The sequence below is a fragment of the Wyeomyia smithii genome, chromosome 3 (assembly GCF_029784165.1).
Source record: "Wyeomyia smithii strain HCP4-BCI-WySm-NY-G18 chromosome 3, ASM2978416v1, whole genome shotgun sequence".
Taxonomy (NCBI): Eukaryota; Metazoa; Arthropoda; class Insecta; order Diptera; family Culicidae; genus Wyeomyia; species Wyeomyia smithii.
This window is the reverse complement of record NC_073696.1, coordinates 79,797,692-79,818,794: the sequence shown is the minus strand read 5'-3', so window position 1 is coordinate 79,818,794 and position 21,103 is coordinate 79,797,692. Positions and strand designations below refer to the sequence as shown.

At 36.9% G+C, this 21,103-nt stretch overlaps 1 protein-coding gene across 3 annotated transcripts in view; it reads right to left on the bottom strand.

Annotated features, from left to right (window-relative positions):
* LOC129727354 (solute carrier organic anion transporter family member 5A1) overlaps nt 1-21,103 on the bottom strand; it is a 142,476-nt gene that overhangs the window by 120,602 nt on the left and 771 nt on the right. For 2 of the 3 annotated variants that reach the window (XM_055685115.1, XM_055685117.1), the window contains exon 2: nt 19,515-20,146. The gene's annotated coding sequence lies outside the window, so the exon portion shown is untranslated. Of the gene's footprint in view, nt 1-19,514; nt 20,147-20,303; nt 20,448-21,103 lie in introns of those variants that run through there. The other variant, XM_055685116.1, reaches the window with a different exon arrangement.

The following is a 21,103-nucleotide window of genomic DNA, read 5'->3' as shown; positions in this document are numbered from 1 at the left end:
AAAAAAGAAAAGTAATACAATATTTTTAATTCATCTCTGAACAACCCACAGTTGAAATTCGAAAAGAAAAATCAAGATAAAACAGTAGACGACTACGTAAATTATTATTAATGGCCATTTTTATTATTCTTGAGGTAATGCCAAAAATGGTGATGCCTGCTACCAAAAGCGATGGTCACTCACAGTGAAATATACTGGCAACGTTTTAAAAAATGCATTACACTTCATGCAATATATTCAAAAATTCAAGAAAGACGGTTTTAGTTAGTTCGACTCCTCAGCATTTCGAACATAATTTTGTTAACCCTCAGCCGCAACACGCAACAGCGTGAAATATTGTTGAATGGCTGAGAGTGCTGCATTCTTGTCCATCCAACACGAAAATTAATTGATTATGTTCCTTCCAAGCAACACATCACTCCAATTCCAATGTTTGCCAACACGGAATGAGATTCATGTTTCATACATTCTCATTATATACGAGGATGCTTGGTAATCTCCTCAATATGTGAAAAGAGCAAAATTGAAATTCGCCATGCACTTCTACTCCGGAATGAGTGCTGCGTGCACTATACTTCTACCTTCTGCTTTGTGCTGTTCTTCTGCCGCTCACAGAAACAATTAACATACGTAGCTTACGCTACAGCCGAGCGAAAACAAGAGTGGAAAACCACTTTAGTGAGAATACACAGATGTAGTAGAGAACCGTTCAGATGGCACCATTGCACAGAAGTATATCTTTACAACTAGAAGTATATCTTTACAACAAATAAAAATATCAAACCAATATATTCTACAAAAATACGAGGTTTAGCAAAATAAACAAAATCTTAGAACATCTTGAATTGTTTCGACGATTACAGAAAAAGTTATGGACAGAAAACTCATATTGAGGGGTGTTCCTTGTAAAACTCTATTTCGTCATATCAGACGTACAGATAGAAGATTACAGTGTTCAGCAATTATTTTTCTTATAAATTTCCCTACAACTTGGCTGAAGAAAGCAATCTGGTATTTTAAAAATTAGAAAAAATAGTTTGTATATCTATCTACTAGGGGGATTGATCAAAAAACGAAAAACGTCAAAAGAATGGCCTCGTTATATGGAATAAACTTGCTGAAGACACTGGGTACATAAAATCAATATTTCACAGTCAAATCTAAAACGATCACGATTTTTCGAGTTTAGACCACTGTGCATCGGGGTTAGATGGCCCATGTTATTAATTCCCTAAAATACTCACACACGAGGCTTTTTTTTGTAATATTTGGACCACTGCGACCATTGTTTTGATCTTTTGTGGTACGTGGCTTTAAATGATGATTTTTTCAATATAAACTCATTTCTCATGTGTTTTCATAATGATTAAATTATGATTAAATTATTTAATTATGATTGATGATTAAAATACTTGAAAAACTGTAGAACTTCTGAGACTTCAAACGCTCTTCTCACTTCGCGTGTTGATTTTTGCTAGGGCCATATTAGTCCTTTAAGTTGGAGCACCTTGTCTTAAGTTGTGGTGCGTTCTGGCCACTAACTTGAAATGGTAAATTTATTAAAAATGACATTGAAATCGAGTATTTTAGAATAACCTTTGTCATAGACATGCGTTATACGTATCCTTCAATAATTCTACACGTTCAATGTCGCTTAAAAATGATCAGAAGCGCTGTGCATTTCGTCAATACCTAACTGGTGCGTTTTTACAGTTCTTCCCTACACCGCGGTGCGCGCTGAATACTCGACAAAAATACAATCTACCTTTCTACTTAGATACACCCTCATTTTATATATGCTCATTAGACTTACTGTAAAACCACTGCAGTGAGCTCTGTTGTGAAGTCATTGTGCGGAATGTCATTTCGTGTGAGAAAGCTCACCTCAGTTTTTTATTTCTCATGACCACCGAGGTTTTTTTTTGTAAGCTCCTCAGATACACACGATTTGCTGCTCTCTTCTAGCAAGTGCGTCGATTGATAATACAACATGGGCTTAAAGTCTTTGACCTGACAGAGAGATGGCGCTGCAAATCAAAAGTCGTCGGGGTTGCCCGATTGAGCCAACTAGGATGCTGTCAAAATTCCATGACATGTTGTTAACTCCTTCTCAGGATATTGTTCTCGAAGTGGCGCTACATCCACTGGCGTAGCACAGAGAACAGACATTCATATTCATAAAAATTTGAAAATCTTGTGTAAAAATTTGAATCAAAATACGTTAATACACTAACGACATCTGTCTCGTGGTGCTCCAGTTGCACTGCATGAATATTGCCGTATCGATATTTTATCGATATTAGTGCTTGGTTTGTCATTGACGCCACATAACGGGAGCACTACCACTCACGGTTAAACGACGGTTGCAAGTTTTTACACATCTTTTGAAAATAAGATGAACGTCTATTCTCTGCAGGCGTAGTGTTGTGAGGCGGAGAGGGGCGGTCCGACACGAAAATATTTTCATGCGTATCACCTTTAGAAGGTTGACATTCGCAAAAACAACTATCACGATCCCACCAAACTGCTCCCCAATTTTAAAAGTGGTAAAAAACTATCGTGGAGTTGCTATATTATCGTGCATTATCGAATTATTATTAGCTTATCACCCGTAGTAAATGTAACATCCGGTGTGCCACAAGGCTCTCATCTAGGTCCACTACTGTTGATCTTATTTGTTGAGTTACACTCGAAATTAACCTTTGTTGATCATTATAATAACTTTATATATAAGGCAAGGATTTTTAAAAAGATATAGTCTGCACTTCAATACACAATCAAAACATTTTACATTCCGTTTCACGTTAGGCTTCTGCTTAAATATTGCAGCATAGTTTGGTCGCCCTATAATGATACACATAAAAATCGTGTCGAGTCAGTACAAAAACAAATTTATTTACGAAAGCTAGGTTAGACCATTTTACCTTTACCTTCCTATGAGGCACGTTGCATGTTGATAAATTTAGAAGGACTTGAAAAGCGACGAGAACTCGCAATGCTCGCTTTTTTAAACGATATAATTGCACAAAGAGTAAATAGCACAAAAATTCAAGCGAATTGTAATTTGTATGCTCCCACTCGTTCTTTTAGAAACAGGAACTTATACTATATGAATTATCAAAAAACTAACTATGGCTAGAACGAACCTCTAAATAAAATGAGAATGCCATATTATAACAAATATTGTGAATTAATCGATGTAACAATGAATAAAACTACACTTAAAAAAATATATCTCTCAAGATTAGCCAAATTCAAAACAAGTTGTAAACAATATTGTCTACTTATGATTGCCCGTTAAGAAAGAAAAATCAAAAATGTAACAGAAGCTGTTAGTTCGTGACGGGAAAAACCTTACAGGCTGTGTTTTCAATTTGATCCCGTTAGGTGTTAAAATAACAGAAATTATAACAGAAATGATTCAACTAGTAACAAACACATATCATAATTTGTTACTAATGTATCAGCTTTCTAACAAAATAAGATAGTATATAGAACAATATAATGACTAACATTGTTAGAAACAACAGGTTTTGATAAAAACAAAAAAAAAAATAGTTAGACTTGTTCCAGAACTACTTCATTTCAAGTTTTGTTATTATAACACATTCAGATTCAATTTTGTTATCAAAATTATATGGAAAAATACAAAATTATATCAAAATATGTTATTTGCATCTCGCGTTGATAGTTTTTTTTTTATTTTTTAGTTATGCTCTTCTGATCGGGTGACAACATATAAAATTTAAAATAATCATGCTATTGAGAGGTGACACCCACGAGAATTATATAAATTTTCTGATACTGGTTGCAAAATAACTTTACTGTAACATAGGAGGGTGACACCCAGATTTTCCGCCCCGGTTGTCACCCAGTCACGTTCCTTTATTTTATTTTGGTTATAGTTATAGTTATTTGGTTTGGTTATAGTTATTTTGGTAACCATTGAAACACATGAATTTCGTGTTTTGATTTAAAACGCAATAATCAGCCGGTTAGATGTTGGCTAGATCGATTGTACAAATCAAGCCGAAACCACCGCGTATGCCAACGAAAATAGTGCTCTTCCACCGAGACAACGCTCTTGCTCATTCTGCTCCCGATACGACCCATAAACTGAAGTTATTACGAAATGGTTCACACTTGCAGTATTCACCAGACTTAACCCGGAGCGAATATTTTCTGTTTCTCTGGTTAAAAATGTGGCTCTCTGGCAAACAATTTCACTCGAATAAAGAAGAAGAGTTACAAACAAACGACTTTTTTGAAGGACATGGAGAGCAGCACTATCACACTGGCATCAAAATACGCTACAATAACTACATTATTCTAGTTCGATAAATGAAGCAAAGCCTCGGTGCTACATTCCGATTCGGAACTCGACCTTCTGTTTCTTATACACAGACTTCGCAGCCAGTTTTTAAGTGTACAGGACAATTGGGGAGCTAGCGCTACGATCCTACTGATACTAACAGTCTTCTCCCCAGCCGAGACTGGAATCTACGACGACTGGCTTGTTAGGTTAGCATCATACCTAAGGACCAGCTTAGACTCGATAGTTGGATTCTATACCGCAAAAAAAACAGTTTTTTCATAAAAATTATCGTCGTTTCATTTGTAGGCCATGCCCATGCTGTATTCCGCGAAAGATATTTCCTTTTGTGCTCACGGATTACTTAGGTAAGTATCTTTGATAAATAATTCAAATCATTTTACAGTACAGACCTGTTACAAGCGAGACACTGAGATAATAAATTTTAATTTTTTAACAAACAAGATAAAAAGTTATTAGAAAAAAAAACAACTTTATGCCAAATGCGGTCCCAAGTGGCTAATAAAACAAAAAACTTCGACGAAAGTTCCATAGCAGCAGAATTGCAAAGTTAACGTTACACTCAGGTATGCCTGGCAGTTACTTTTTCACAACATTTATTATCTCGTTTGATATGCAGATAATAAAGTCCATCTCTGACAGATTGCGATAAAACTGCTGATCGAAAATTTATTTTTTTAATTTTCAGATCGCTGTGCAAAGCTCACCCAAAACCCGTCGTCATCCATGCCGACCGACGTAGACCATATGACACAATCGTCCAGTTATCGATGAATCACAATTAACCAGGTCAGTCGGTTGCACGCACTATTCGCGAATTAGGAAACTCGAACAAAACGAAACCGTGAAAGTACAACATACCACAAATCAATCCATCACCTGCCGCTGATGACTATTGGCTTTTCCACGCCCAAGTGCACACCAAATACGCAGCGTTGTAGTAACTGCAAAGACAGTGCTGGTATTTTGCCGATCGGTCAATCAGCGCAGTATATAGGGGAAGTCGGGTAAGTCTGTTGAGGATAAGGCAATTGGGCTCCTTTCGAGTGTTCAAGTCTATAGATTTGAAACTCGGGAAGTGTCTGCGTAATAATTATAATTAGTTATTTAGGTACACATTTTGAAACAGTCTCCGCTTGTTATCAATTGTTCATATCGCACAGAGACACTAGCTCACAATTGCCCGAAGAGCCTAGGGAATGCTTAAAGGGGCCCAAATAACGGGAACCGAGTTGCATGTCTCTTTCGCTATGAGATATTACATAAATTTAATTTACGCGAACATCGGTGGCATTGTTGTAAAACGTGACGGCAGGCCGCGCTTGGCCAGCCATGCACCAGTCGGTCACTGCTGATCACTGCAAAGCCTTGGTGGGCGGATTTATTCAATGACTCAACAGAAATTATGAAATGCATTGTTTCGTTTACTATTAATATAGTTACTGTTTGCTCTTGTTAGAAGATCGCAACAGTTTGCAAAATTCTGAAAATTAAATACAAAAAAAACCAACGGAAATAACACCGAAAATAGAAAAGCAAGCGCATCAGGGACGTCATTTGCCGAACATGCAAGCGTTTACACGAATATTTTTATCTTAAACCATTTTTCTCATGCTGATGGGAGAAGATGCGGATCTTCGTGGTGTTGTCTGCCATCATTGACATCCGCAAAGAAAGTTGAAAGTCATTTTTTAAAGTAGAAAAAATAGAAAGACCATGGCAACGAGGAAAGGGAGAAAACAGAACACAGCACAGGGGTCGGGAATTTTGCTAAACGTTCGTTCAGCCTTGAAACAAGAGGCTGCCGTGAATTCAATCCTAATTACAAGCACTCACTTCCACACGCATTTGCCACAGATTCAAACAACGAAACAATCATAAACATAACAGAAAGACGTTGACCTAAATTCCGACCAAACACGATGTAATGCTCTGTCCGCGATAATCAGTTGGTTCCGCAGCGCTGTTTTTATTCGCACGCCTTTCCTTTGGAATCAGCACCATCATCGGTCAACCATTAATGGAACGTAGGCGCGCATGAAACATAACCAGCCCAGCGATCATCGCTACAGGCACTAGACGTGTACCACACGATGGGCGATCGAAATGAATTGAATTGACTTGAAATTAGTTTGTTACAAAACCAGCTTAGAAAAACGGGGCTGGCGACAGCGTAACCAACGGTTTTCACGATAAACCGAAGGTCTCACAAAAATTAAAGTAAGGATTCAATATCAGTTAAGAGCGGTAAGAGAAAGTAGTTCTACGAACAACCATTCATCAATCACCCCAGCAGAGCTGGACAAAGTTCATTAGAGTAATATGTCCAAAGCCGGAAATTGAAGTGCCCCCATATTCGACCATAGGTATTGACTAGGGAAAATTCCGACAACCGGTTCCGGAATGCGACTTATTCATTGAATCGCACTAAGCATTACCTCCAAACCTAGCAGCTCCGGAAATATTTCTCTCGTTCAGCAGTTTTCAGCACTCAAATTGAACCGTAGTGGTACCTCTTCTGTGATGATGCGAAGGGAAACCGGCTGAAATACGTCTTCTCATCCATCAAAACGTGCCGACGAAAGTAATATTTTACACTGAACTGCCCTGCAGTGCCAGGAAGCATGAGTGTTACTACTGGAAAGTGAAGAGACTGATTTTTCATATGGATCGGAACTAATGAGATGTCTCAGCTCATTTGACTGTCTAATTTATGGGCTACTCTGCATTGCAGGTTGGGGCTGCTTGAGGAAACAAGTGTTGACTTCCTAGCGACTTGGTTTTCGTTATGTTATTATTTTACCTATTTCCTTCTTCTCGTACAGCACAGTTTCCTTCATTTTGCGATTTGAATTACTACTATGACAAAAAGAAAAGCCCATTAATATTATTATGGAATTTTGAAGCAGGAGATTAATTATGAAACATTCATGAATTGGTTCTTGCGATTTTTACAAACCTTTCACACTAACTCCCTCTTCTTCAATTCACATTTCTATGCCCTGCAGGCTTTTCTAAAAGGTCTGCAATGTGCTTATTTCATCATGAAAGATATTGTAGAATAACTAACTTTATAACAAACAAATCAACCGATCGATAAAGACTTCTTTATGACTGTTTACTAACAATTTTCATGTATTAGTTTTCATTATAACTTGTTCGTATGACTTGAAAAAACTTCAAATATTTTCTGGACTTTTCTGCAGAATCAACTAATCAATTACGGATTATCCATTTGCTGCCAAGTATATCTATGAGTACTGAGGACGAAGATATTAGAGTTTAAAGATACTTAAGCAAGTATGCAATGTTTTTAACCGATTCTGTGAGAATATATTACGATCTTCAAGTAATTTCCCACATATCATAACAAGTACTTTCGGCTAAAGCCGTTGTGTGTTTCATTAATACCGTTCAAGAATATTTTCGTTTTTCTCTCAACTTGCCAAATGAACCAATGATAAATAATAAAAATTTTAAAAACATCTCGGAAGACATTCTGGAAAAAATATGTAAACAAATATTCGAGCTCGAAAAGTGCAACAAAGAGAGTTTTTTGCTTTGTAATATACATAGCTTTTGTTAGAGCATCCAATTTCCGACAGTAATGATAATTTTTGTGATATAGGAGAAAACTGATTCGAAAATTGCTGCTGGAGAACACAGATTACTTTATCTTTTTCAATATGATTTTCCGCGACTCGTCACCCACGGAGGTGACAAACTGAAAACTATTTTCATTCACGTACAGAAACGTCCGGAATCTCTAATCAAAAGGACTGTTTGTTTACGAACGAAAACCACATAATGACATTACGGCATTTAAATATACACAACAACACAACTTTGTAGTGAGAGAGATGGAGAGCACTCTTTATTTTCGAACGAATGAATAGATGTCAAAAAGCGAGAACGAAGACGGAATGTCATTCACGAATAGGAGCATATTCATAGATTAAGAATGAAAGAGATTATTTACAATGCCCAGGGCCAGATTTGTTAATATAAGATTACGAGTCAAAGAATGAGAGAAGTGAATAAACACATGGTTGAACAATCTTACTCAACATTACACAAAGATGTACAGGGTGTCACCGAGAAAGTGATACACTTTATTAATGCCATGAAATTCAAACAGATAAATTTGTCTTCTCTGGTTCTTTTTTTTTACAAAATGGTAGAGTAATAAAATTACAGTTGCATCAATTCAGTTCAAATTTTCTACTTTTGCAATTGATCTCCAGATAGAATTTTGGCACTATGCAGCAAATGGTCTCAAATGATAGTACTCTGTAATAATTTCCGCATCCTTGTCGATGAATAGCAGCGGCAACTTTCCTCTGTTGACCATTGCTTCCCAAACTATCACCATACTCCATACACATTAAATTAATCCCAAAACCATGCTCCATACTCTCGATCATTCTGCTTGTTCAAAAGAGCTACCAACGTGATCGCCTTATTATCTGAAAAAATAGTAGGAGGTTGTACACGACCGCATAACTGACGTAGAATATGCACACTTCCCCAAAAACAATTTTGTGGTTTATAGCGGCTGAAATACAGCCGCTTACATAACACAATTGTTCGTCGAATTGGTTCTAACAAATGCTTTTTTAATAGTATTTCATTATTGAGTCATAAAGTCTAATTTCAATTGCGATGTGAAAAACTCATTAACTGCTATAAAGAATGATCCCTAAAAGGACGGGTTGGGTTGATTTTCTATAAAGCTGGGAATCAATCGAATAATACTTTTTTCCTGTTTTCATCGAAGACAAAATAATGGGCATTCAATGACAAATTCAAAAGAAATAAATCAATTAAACAATTAAGAATTGCTCAAAGTCAATTTTCCTAAAACTTTTTAACCGCTTTTTGTCCGAGGGGTCCATTAATATGAACTAACCGAAATGGTTTTCTCATTTTTTCACTACTATCAATCATTTAGACAAACAATATCTATTTTGAAAGACCTCATGTCATCGTACGCTCTCAGCGAGAATTGCTTTGTGATGAAACCCGTGTGATTGTCTAAATACCTACGGGCTAACGCGACAAGTGGGCGGGTCCACGCACACAATATAATGAAAGAAAGTAGAAAAAAGTTGGGTTACGTTGCGCGTTGTTTTTTTCATGAATAGTGACTTACGTTGCGCACGAAGTGCATTAGTTTTCCATTAACTGTTCAATCGTCATCAAGATGGCATCGAGGACACAAGCGAGCCACAGCAAAGCGGCAAAGCCGCCATGTTTAGCCTACCGTGCTATTGCTGTTACTAGGAGTGCTAGCCAAGTACGCTGGGTACAAAGATAACGCAATTACGAAATACACTAGCTGAAAGTGAGTTGTGTCGTTCCTCAAACAATATCGCACGCTCAGCCTGGGGGCTAATGGCGGTCTCGATCAACTAGATTATTAGTTGAGAGGATTTGTTATCGATATTGTTTTTAGCACATCTTGCATGTGTAGGATAAGTACAACGATACACCGTGCCCCAGTGCTGAGTCGAGAAAATTTCTAGCTCAAAAAGATCCTCGACTCGATCGGGAATCGAACCCGATATCACAACCGTAAGGGAGAGCTAGTCGACCGACATTGCTAACCACAGAGCCACGGGGACCTCGTTCCTCCTGCCAAGTATAAATTACATTTATTGTAAACGACTAAAAAGTGACGCTAAAATTGTTTTTCACTAAATGTGATCATGTTTTAACTATCGAACTAGTTTAAATCACGTTTGAAATTTGTTTGTTGTGGATATTAAGTCGTTTATTATGTGTATTTACACCTCTAGATAGATGCAACTACACAACTCGGAAAAATTGTTCGATGAATAAGTTAAAAGAATGCCGTTGATTTGTCACAATACAATATAAACACAGTATAAAGATTAAGACGAGGAAATGGTGGAGAAATTAAAACATTTTCGACCATTGCTTTTGCCGTCTGCGTTTAAAAAATAATCACTAAGAACGTTGGTTAGTTCTGATGAGTGTCAGAAATTTATTAACTACTTCAATTGAATAATTTTGGTGCGTTAAAAAATAAGGCACCTAGCGGATGGAACACTGCGATCAAATTGCAGCAAAACCATATAAACAGAAAATCGTCGCCTGCTGTAATAAGTTTACTCCGATCCGGTTTTCAGTAAATCATATTGACTAATGACAGTTATGTTTCCGGTGGGCGTGCCATTGTCACTCGAGCGAACAAAGTAACAACAACAACAAATCGTTTACAAAGTCAAATCCTTTGTATACTATAGTGTTGGCTGTGCTGGAGAAGTGCTGGGATTGCATCACTGTGGGCAGGCAATTGGTTTAACTAGAATCAAGTTGGCTATGAAGCTTAACCACTTTACAGTGAATTTTTTTTTTTTTTTCAAAAATTGATTTCCTAAACTAGAGAAATTTGTTCTTCATTTAACGAGATATCAATGACTTAAATCCGTTCAGGGGTAAAGGTACCATAATTATCGTAACCAGACCAAGGTGGTAGTTTACTTTATTGATAAGCGAGAAATATTGCTTCCTTAAGTTAGTGTAAATTACTGTTCAATATAATAGCAAGATCTGTGACAACGTGGCAGCACATCAAGGGTCTTCTAGAAATGTGATAATCATGAATCAGAGGATGTTTCTCTCGGTTGAAGCTGAACACGGAGCACATGGCGACACTAATTGACATATTATTAGGGCGGTTGCAATCAGTGAAAAGTTCGATCAACTTTTCTGGTGGTCTGGTGCAGTCGTCGTGAATTCGAATTAGCTTGTAGATTTTTGTGTCGTCTGCGTATTATAATCTCCTGCCGGGAGGTATTATATCTGGTAATATCATTGATAAATAATGAAAGTAGTAAAGGTCCTAGAATACTGCCTTGGGGTACTTCGGAGTTGCTACGGAACCATCTAGATTGCGACGTACCCAACTCCATCCATTAATTATTCTAAATTGGAGCACCTATTTTATTGCATTTAGCAAATATTATGCCGTGATCCAACAAAATCGAAATTTTGATCCCTACCACGTAAGCAAAAGATATGACTACTCGCAATTGACCTGTACAATAAACAGTTAAATGCTTTTTAAGACTACGGCCTCCATGACTTCCGAGCAGGCACACGAGGAAGACATTCCTCGATAAGGCCGCAGAGAACAGACATCCATCTTATTTTCGAAAAATGTGTAAAAACTTGAAACCGTCATTTAACCATAAATAGTAATACTTCCGCTAAGTGGCGCTCGCGTCAATGATAAACCAAGCACTGACATCGATAAAATATTGTTACGGAAATATCTATGCAGGGCAACTGGTGCACCACAAGACGGACGTCGTTTGTGTATTAACGTATTGTGATTCAAACTTTTACACACGATTTCCAAATTCTTTTAGATGAACATGAATGTCTGCTCTCTGTGATAATGCTACACATTGCGCTTATCACCCTATTTTGAAAATAGGGAACAGAAATCGTTCTTTTTAGCTGCGAGGAAATGTTGACACTACAGAGAGATGTCATAAGTTGATGACAGTGAACATTTCAAGACCTCATGACAATTTGACTAAAAGACAATAGAATAGACAATAATCACTATGATTCGTTAAAAGGCATATTTTGGCAAAAAAAAAAAACAATTGTTTTTATTAAACTGCAAAAAGCTTAAAAAATATTCAATGGATTAATATTATTGATAGCTGGTCTATTTAAAAAAAGACATATTCTCGACTACAACCGGTTAAGAGTACTCTGATAATAGAAGCAACCATTTTATATGCGTAGCTGTAACCTATAATGCTTAATTCAGTACTAATTTAATCGAACGACTGGTTGAAGAAGGAAAAGACGCAGCAAAGGTTTCGGTACAAAATTTCCAAATGAATCAAAAATCTTGGGACAGTAATGATTCTTTTTTAAACTTCATACTCACAAATCACACTGAACTAAATATATGTTTACATATTTCGTTATCTTTCTATCTCTCTATATCATGTATATTTTCCTCCACTGTTCAACTTAACCGCCATCACCTCCACCTTATCAGCTCAAAGTCAATGTTGTGACAACAGTACGCTTCATTCATACAAATTTAAAGCAAACGAGAGAGCCAGCAATATGGTAAACATTCTCGAGGTGAGATGATAAGAAAGGATTCGAAAAACAACAAAAACAATGTCGTTCGGGTAGGTTATTTTCCTGACACTTCGAAAACGGAAAAGCATTCCCTGTCGTCCGCCACCCCCTCAATTCGCCGTTGGTATTAGGACGCAGAATGTTGTTGCCTCGACATGCTGACAAACTGTCTAGATTTGACTGGAAATCCTGTTGTCGAATACACCTAGTAGTGCCCTTGGCAAGTTTACATATTAGCCAACTTCATAGCACAACAAATGATGAGAAAGTAAAACAGAGCAAAATTGAATCTCAGTTTATCCGAAAACGATGCTGCAATGATTATGTTGATATTATAAGCTAAACGAACATTGAGAGCGCGGTTAATGAACCTGAGATTAGAAAACTGGTTCAGTAAAAAGTTTACTACTCGAATTCCTATTATAATTTTGATAGAACAAACTTTAATAAGAAATAAAACTGTTTGTTGTATATTAACTATACACACAAAACAAACTTATTTAGGAATGTAATATTTTTCACAAAAGATATGAATTGGATTCTGTTCATCTGATCAAAACAACATTAGAACAAAAAAAATTAAAGTAGATCTATTCTTAGGAAGAATAAACTTTAGAAAAAAATATAAATGTGTTACCTAAACTAGCAAAATAGTTATCGTTTGGAGAAAATATTCAATAAAAAAAAGAAGGAAAGAATCCATGTTTCATACATCAATATGTGTTTCTCTGTTACTTGCAGTGTTACAACATAGAAAATCGATTGCCATTTGCTTAAGTGGCAGAAAGTGTCCAATAACACAAACTTCCTGTCTAGAGAGTGGAGGTTGGATGTCTGTAGTAATCATTACAATGAACTTCTCGATGGGCAGCATCGCATCCCCGCATCGCATGCACTCTTCGTATCAAAGTAAAATCATATTACACAAACGACGACTGGCACTCGTCCAAATAGCCATGTTTTCGCAAAACAGAAACCGTACAGACATGAAGTTCATACAAAAAAAGAAAAGAAAGAAAAGGATTATTCATGTTTTATAAAAGCTGAAAATTCAATATCTCATCCAACTAAGCTACATCTCGATCCGAGGAGTCCTCAATCGGCAAATCACAGGTTTCAGTAGGATTGTACGATCCATTTCCATAAGAAAAATAACCAGAAAGCAATGTACATCTTCAGGTGTCGATGCATACATGCCCGGGCCCCAAACAATGGGCAATTCTTTTTGCCGAAGGTGAAATTGAGCGTGTTTTGATGGGTTTCTTCGGTGCTGCACTTTTGATTGTTTTCGTCCATCTTCTTCTTTGTTATTTGTGTTTCGAGCTCAAGCTCTGCTTCCATGGCGCTCCATATTGATATGGTTATGCAACATAACATTCACGAAATGTAAACTCGTGCAGCTCTTCCATTTTTCCACCCGGTGGCAGGCACTCTCAGGCTCAGCTGTTTCTGGCGTGAACAGAGTGGCACTTCAGCGTGTCAAGAGGCGAGCTTTTAAGTTCGCCTAAGCAAACTATCCGCTTTGGCGTCTCTGGCTGTTGTCCTTCGTAGTAATTAAATTCAACATGTGGGGGGAAACTGTATGGGTATGCAAATTTACACCAGCTTAGATTAGAACGGGGACCGTTATACGGTTTATTGTTTTCTTTGTGCTCCAAGCGACAGCATCCTTGACGATAAAATTTTAAATTGTTGACATCAGCTCTTTTAAAGGTTGATTTTACTTGCTAGACATTGTACAAGACAAAACACAAGCGTGACTACCTTTGGGTGTAGAATGGATTACAAACCGTAGCTTGTTTGATTTAAAATTTCAAAATAGTATAGCTGTACGAAAGACGGCTAAACGTTGTAAAAGATTTAACATTTTCTGTCTAGATAAAAAAGCAGACAGCGTGAAATGACTGTAGATGTTTACAATGTAACATACTGTTATCGTAGTTGCTGATAATAATAGCTATATGCAGTAGCAGCTGTTATTCTCGTAGAAAACTGGGTGCTGCAATAAACTAACCATCTAGAGCTATATAGTGAAAGCAGACCCAAATTGTGGGCTTCCTACAGTGGGCAGAGAAAAGCCGTACGATGAAGCGGGTAGCTTCTAGGCATCGTACGAGTGCCGAAATTAGTTGTACAAATTTATTGCATCAACAGACCGGACAGAACGGATCGCCGCCTATCATACAGATTTACCCGCTTCGTGATGCAACAGAGAAGCTATAGCGCCTTCGTTCACAAGTGGTTCACACGCTAGCGAAAGGAGGGAAAATTTCCATCATAAACCTGTCTCCATGAGAACAATGTGCCTAATGGACATACTCTATTACTGAAGTCCTACTCTTCGTAGCTCTCATAGTTTTAAATACTTTATAAGATGAAAAATTCAATTTTGAAAGCGTTGCGATAAAATAGCTGAAACGTTGAATTTTGGAAAATTTCTCGCTTGCAGATCGAAAAAATTGTGTAGTACTAAATCACAACACATTTTTTCCAATTACACTATGTAGCCAAGCATATTTAAATTTCCATTTGATAATATTTAACAAACCCTTCCATTTCCTCGCCATATGTTGCATCGGTTGTTAATTGAATGTTGTTTATGCTACTTGATCGCCCTGATAACTATTCTCTTGTATGGAACGGGTTTATAATATCAATATCTGAACCACTCCGTAGGTAATGGAATTTTTTAGTGGTACAGTAATCGCGGCAAAATGATATCGTGAATGAAATAGAACAAAGTTAAAACAAGCGATAGCCAAAGTTGTAACTGGCGAATCTAAGCTTAAAATTTTTAGGAAAAAGAGTCTAAGAGGAAAGGTGCCAGCAATGATTCAAAATGTGTTTACGTTACGGATAAGTTTTGATAAAATGTTACCTAAATTCCTTTTAAAAATTCATTACAATTCATGAAACCTTTCTTACATTTTCATTTATTATTTCAGTATAATCTACCTGCCAGCAGTGAGTGCTGATTGATTTTGGCATATCTAAAACCTTCTGGACCATACTGACACATTTGGTATACGAACCGCTTTGACACAATAATGATTTTTTTTGGGCGTCATACACTTTTAAATGTATAAAAATGTCTGATTTACTGTAAAAAATCGTGATTTGCGAAAAGTATTGCTGGTCTCATTTTATTCAAATAAAATGGCGACTGAAGCGCATCGAGAGTTAAAAAAGTTTGAGAAAATGATGCTCAAAGTAATGTCGTTTTCATTTTCGCGGTGTAGCTACACTCAAACGACACTTTTGACACAGAAAATGTTTTATTTGACTTTTTGGACTACCCTTTTTCTGTCTCTCCCTACACTTTTTCTGTCCCTGACGACACCCGAAAAAAGCAGAGTGTACTGTAGGAAGTTACCAACACATTCACACGTATGTGTCAAAACTGGTTTGTTTTGGTTTTCGTTCCACGTGGTAAAGTGTCAGGTAAATTTTTTCTCAGCACATTTGCGAGATGGACATATGAAATGGAAACGAGACAAAATGACGAATGCGATAATGACCAAAACAAAACGAATTGACAGCTATCCCATTATTACGCATACCAATGCAATGACACTGAAAATGTTTTATTTGAAGCTGCAAAGTATAGCACGGAAAAAGTGTACCTACACCGCGAAAACGAAAACGACATAAGACACCACGTCATGATTGCTTCCGTCGCTTTAAAGGAAGACCAAAACATGAGCTTCAGCAACCATTTCTATGCGATTGCCTGCTTTGAAAATGATTCAAACATAAGAAATTCAAGTTTCTTATGATTTGATGTCAAGAGACGGTATGCTTCGTTTTTTCGCTTGTAAGTTCCGGCGGCAAAAAAGGAAGGGTTTCTTTCATCGCATCGTGATAGGTGATGAAAAGTGGATTCAGTGCGGCAACCCAAAGAAAAGAAAATCTTGGGACTACCCGGTCATGCTTCTACGTTGTCGACTCGGCGGAAAATAGACACCATGAAGTAAATACTGTGCATTTGGTGGGACCAGGTAGGTGTTATTTATTGACAAAGAATACGTCTTACTTTAATAGGGTGCCGTTCCGACATATCGAAAATAGAGTGGAAGATCGAATGCTTACAATTCTGTTACTACGGAACGGATTTTAGTCATTGATATCTCGTTGGATAGAGAACAAATGTCTCTAGTTTATGAAAACAGTTTTTGAACAATTTTTTTCAAAGTACAGAGGTTAAAATTGATAACCAATTGCTAGCCAAACGACACGCCTACCGGAATAAAACTATCATTAGTCATATATGAAAGCTAGCATACAACAATTCAGACTTGCCGCAGTGCAGTAGGTGTCGATTTTATGTTTGTAATACAAACTTTGTATGGTTTTTGCTTCAACACACGCTTATTTCATTGCATCATTCCATGGTGGAGGGTGTTTTGTTTTTAGCGCATCAATCGCGTTTTTAGCGCAACGATCGAAAATGTTTTAATTTCTCCACCATTTTTTAATCTTTACACTGCACTAATGCACTTCGCGCGCAATGTTCGTCTTTGAATTTATAAAAACAACGCACAACGCAGCACAACCTTTTTTTTTAATTTCTTCCATAATACCGTGTGCGTTGCCCCACCCACTTGCCGTGTCAGTTCTTTCCGTAGGTATTCAAGACGCACGGGTTTATTTCATCACATCACATTCGTCTACTAACTTACGGGAGATTCGGGTGTATATTTTCTGAGCAGTTAATAAGTTGTTACATCTCAGTACTATACAGTACAGTTTACTATCTATAACAAAAATAAGGGCAATTCATGAATACGATACACCTAAAAAATTTCATTAAAAGCATCGAAAGTACTTGCACAAAAAAAACATGCATCATACAATCAATTTTTTGAAAGAGTTTATTAACTTCTCGTGCAAACTATGAATCAACAAAATTAGTGTGCGTATTCTACGTCAGTTATGAGGTCGTGTCTTGGATACAACCTCCTACTATTATGAGCTGTTGAAATCGAACGAAGTCATTACTGGGGAATGGTAACGACTTCAATTAATGCAATTTAACCGAGCTCTGCACAAAAAAACGGTCAGAATAAGAGCAGAGATACGAAAAAGTGATTCTACTGCATGACAACGCTCGGTCTCATAATATCAAAGTCGTTCAAAATTGCATAAAAGCGCTCAAATAGGAAGTCCTACCTAAGCTGCGATGTTCTTCAGATATTACGCCGATTATTGTTCCGTTCATTGGCACATGGGCTGGCTAATAAGTAATACTGCTCATATGAAGACATCGAAAAAGGTTGTTTAGTGCATAACCTCAAAGAGCGAACACTTTTCGTAATAATATTGGAGCTCTGTCAGAAAAATGGGACAAATTTGTGGCTAGTCATGGACAACTGAGTTTAAGCTCTAGGGCTTTTGTCGACCAGTGTTATCATTGGACTCAGAAAATACAATCTGCAAAACTCAAAACTTCTACACGTTTGTTTCTTCATCAGAAGTTAACAAAATTGTTAAGTTATTAGTAATTAATTACGAACAGAAAAGAATGTATGTTGAAATATTCACCATTGAACGATTAGGAATATGCAAACGAATACTTATAATTTTGCATAACTCTAACATTAGTTTTTAGGAATTTTTGGCGATTATATTTTTATGTACAAGCGGATTTGAGTATATTGTAGTTCATAGTCACGAGTTTGGAAGAATAAAAAAAAGGCAGAATTTTCATTCGTGAAAGTGTTTCAGCAAATGTGACTTTGATTGAGCTTAAGAAAGTAACTTAGAATATTAATATTCTGCATCCGACAACTTCAGTTTTTGGATATGTTAAGATAAAAATGTTGTTTAATAATGCAGCATTCTCAATTTTGTAAACTGATTGGATTTGCGTGAAAATCAACTTTTCTTATAATCAGGATGATTTTTTTTAATTTGGCATACGAAATTTACGCAACAATCTTTCTGATTATTTGCAGAGATACAAAAAGAGTAAAAAACATGTTTTTGATGAATAGTTGTTATGGAAAACATAATTTTTTGATTTACGCTTGTTTGTAATATTCATTCTTCAATATTTCAAAAATTATGGCAATTTCTTAAATTGGTGGAAGAAAGCGTAACATAACTTTTCGAATAACCATTGAGAAAAGAGAATCTATTTTGTGTATAGCACCAATTTCTACCAATTGTTACACAAAAACAAACGTTGCACAGCAGTTTTTAAGAGACATCGTTATACAGGTCGGACTCGATTATCCGGAACATCAAAAAGTTTTTCATTCCGGATAATCGAGTTTTCCGGATAATCGAATCACTCAAAAAATACTGAAATTTTGCGATTAACGAACATAAAATGAATATTTCTTTTTTTTTCATTTTACTTGTATTAAGCAGTGGCGCAACCAGAAGTTATTTCTGAGGCAAAAAGGGGTAAAATCTTGAGAAGCAAAAAAAAAAACAAATTGGACATTGATTATTTTCACCTAATTCGAACATGTCCCAAACATGCCGGAAGTGACTTAAATGGTAACAAATATGCCAGAAGGGATGGTAAAGGCAAAATTTCGGAATAAAAATTAAAAACGGACACAAAAAAAAATTAAATTCCGGATAATCGATTCTAAAATTCCGGATAATCGAATTCCGGATAATCGAGTTTCCGGATAATCGAGTCTCCGGATAATCGAGTCTCCGGATAATCGAGTCCGACCTGTATTAGATTCTACAGAAAATTTAGTGAGGTTCACTCATCACAGCAAATATCTCAGAATGGTGGATTATGTTGATGCTTACGTAGCATGTTAACTTCGAAGCAACTAGAAAATGTTGTTTTTAAAATAATTCGATTAAAACTTCACATGTCAATAACGACATGAAAATCTACACAAACTCAAGAAAATCTTGAGAATCAAGTTTTTGGGTGAAAATATTAAAGTTATTGATATTTATTCGAAATATTCTGACTTTGTAATTTTTTTATCATTTAATTCACACATTCTGGCCCTCTTATGAAACTAGCATCAAATCTGGTTGTTTTTTCTTACCAAAACCGATTATGGTATCTTACCTTTTTAGTTCAGCAACTGGAAACTCGATGGACTCCTAAACTTGGAATTTTTATTTCCACTCACTTTGATCGCCCTCCGAAACTATTTTCTCAGTTGTTACACTTTTCACCGGTAATTATTCTCTTCGCTTCAATATCGGCCACAATTCTTCCAACCAGCTTCTCTTTCAACACCTTTTCTCATCTATATATTGCCTTTATTTTTGTGTTCTTTCATCACACCGTACAATGAAGCAAATTTCAGAGCCCCCGAAAGCTTCCAAAACCACAACTCACTTCGCTCCTCCACCTTCTGCGTTTTCACTCTATTTCTGCTCCACTATAATCATCATCAGCAATCATCGTCGCTGGTGGGTTGGCCAGCATCCACTACTGGCACAGCACAAGACACTTCCAATTAAGCTCCTAGACTCCAATAGATCGTGACGTACTGCGATTATTGCGATCGGCGGCGCACTATGTATAACTATAAAGTATATACCAATCCATCGAGTACAACACGCTTTTATCCACTCACCGTCGCCTTCACCGTCGTCGTCGTCGTGGTTGTCGTCGTTTGCTGTTGTCGTTGGCGTCGTGGGGTTTCACAAGCAGCGACCAACGAATTGCACCAGCGCACCAATTACTTTATTCTGTGGAGCAAAGAAAAATAAAAAATTGAAATACAACCGAACGAAAATGTGCCCATTCGCAGCGTACAGGTACTCAACTATGCTCACAGCGAGATACCAAATAATAAAACAAATTTAAGTCAAATTAACTAGAGCAGGATTGAAAACAGCGTCATACCGGATTTGACCACCCCCTTTCACACCAGCCCACACTCGGTGACACAACCGACCGCATACAACCCACTTCGGTAAATAATTCAGCTGGTTTGCGATGGACTGTTTCTTAATCTAGTGCTGTGCTGCCACTAAACAAAATAAAGCAAGCCAGCGCAATACTGAACTCGGTGAAGGCCGAATCCATTCAGTAACGGAGTTCTTCCGTCCAATACGAAAACAGACAGACAGGAACACAAAGCTGCTGCCTTTTCCCGTCGATTTCACCAACACAAAACGGTGAAACATGTGAGCAACTGTGGGTCACATAAACGACGCAAGTCGAAAAACTTGAAGGTAATGCGAAGGCTGAAACAAATCAATGTAAATCTAATGTGAAGATTGCCAAACTTAATTATGATTTATTAGCTACTGAACTTGCACAGCCTTAGAACTTTCGTTTCAAGGTCAGTAGACAAACAATGGCGTAGACATTTTATTCCACGACATTTGGCTTTCATCGACTAAAGAATTGTTTTGCATTCAAATACGTATTCCTTTATAATGTTTTCTATATTGGATAATGCCAAACTAATGCCAAGTTTGTTCAATAATCACAGAACAAAGCTGTTATAAAATATTTTACATATCTTCAAACTATTATTTCGAAAATCACAATTGACAATGGAATAAAATTTCCAGAAATAACATTCAAAACAACGTCACTTTTGCGATTACATATAGACATTCTGTCGCTGGTACTGGTCTAGTGCTACAGATTCCAAGTTTTCCACCTTCTTAGTCTGCTTTAATCTGGTGAATGTA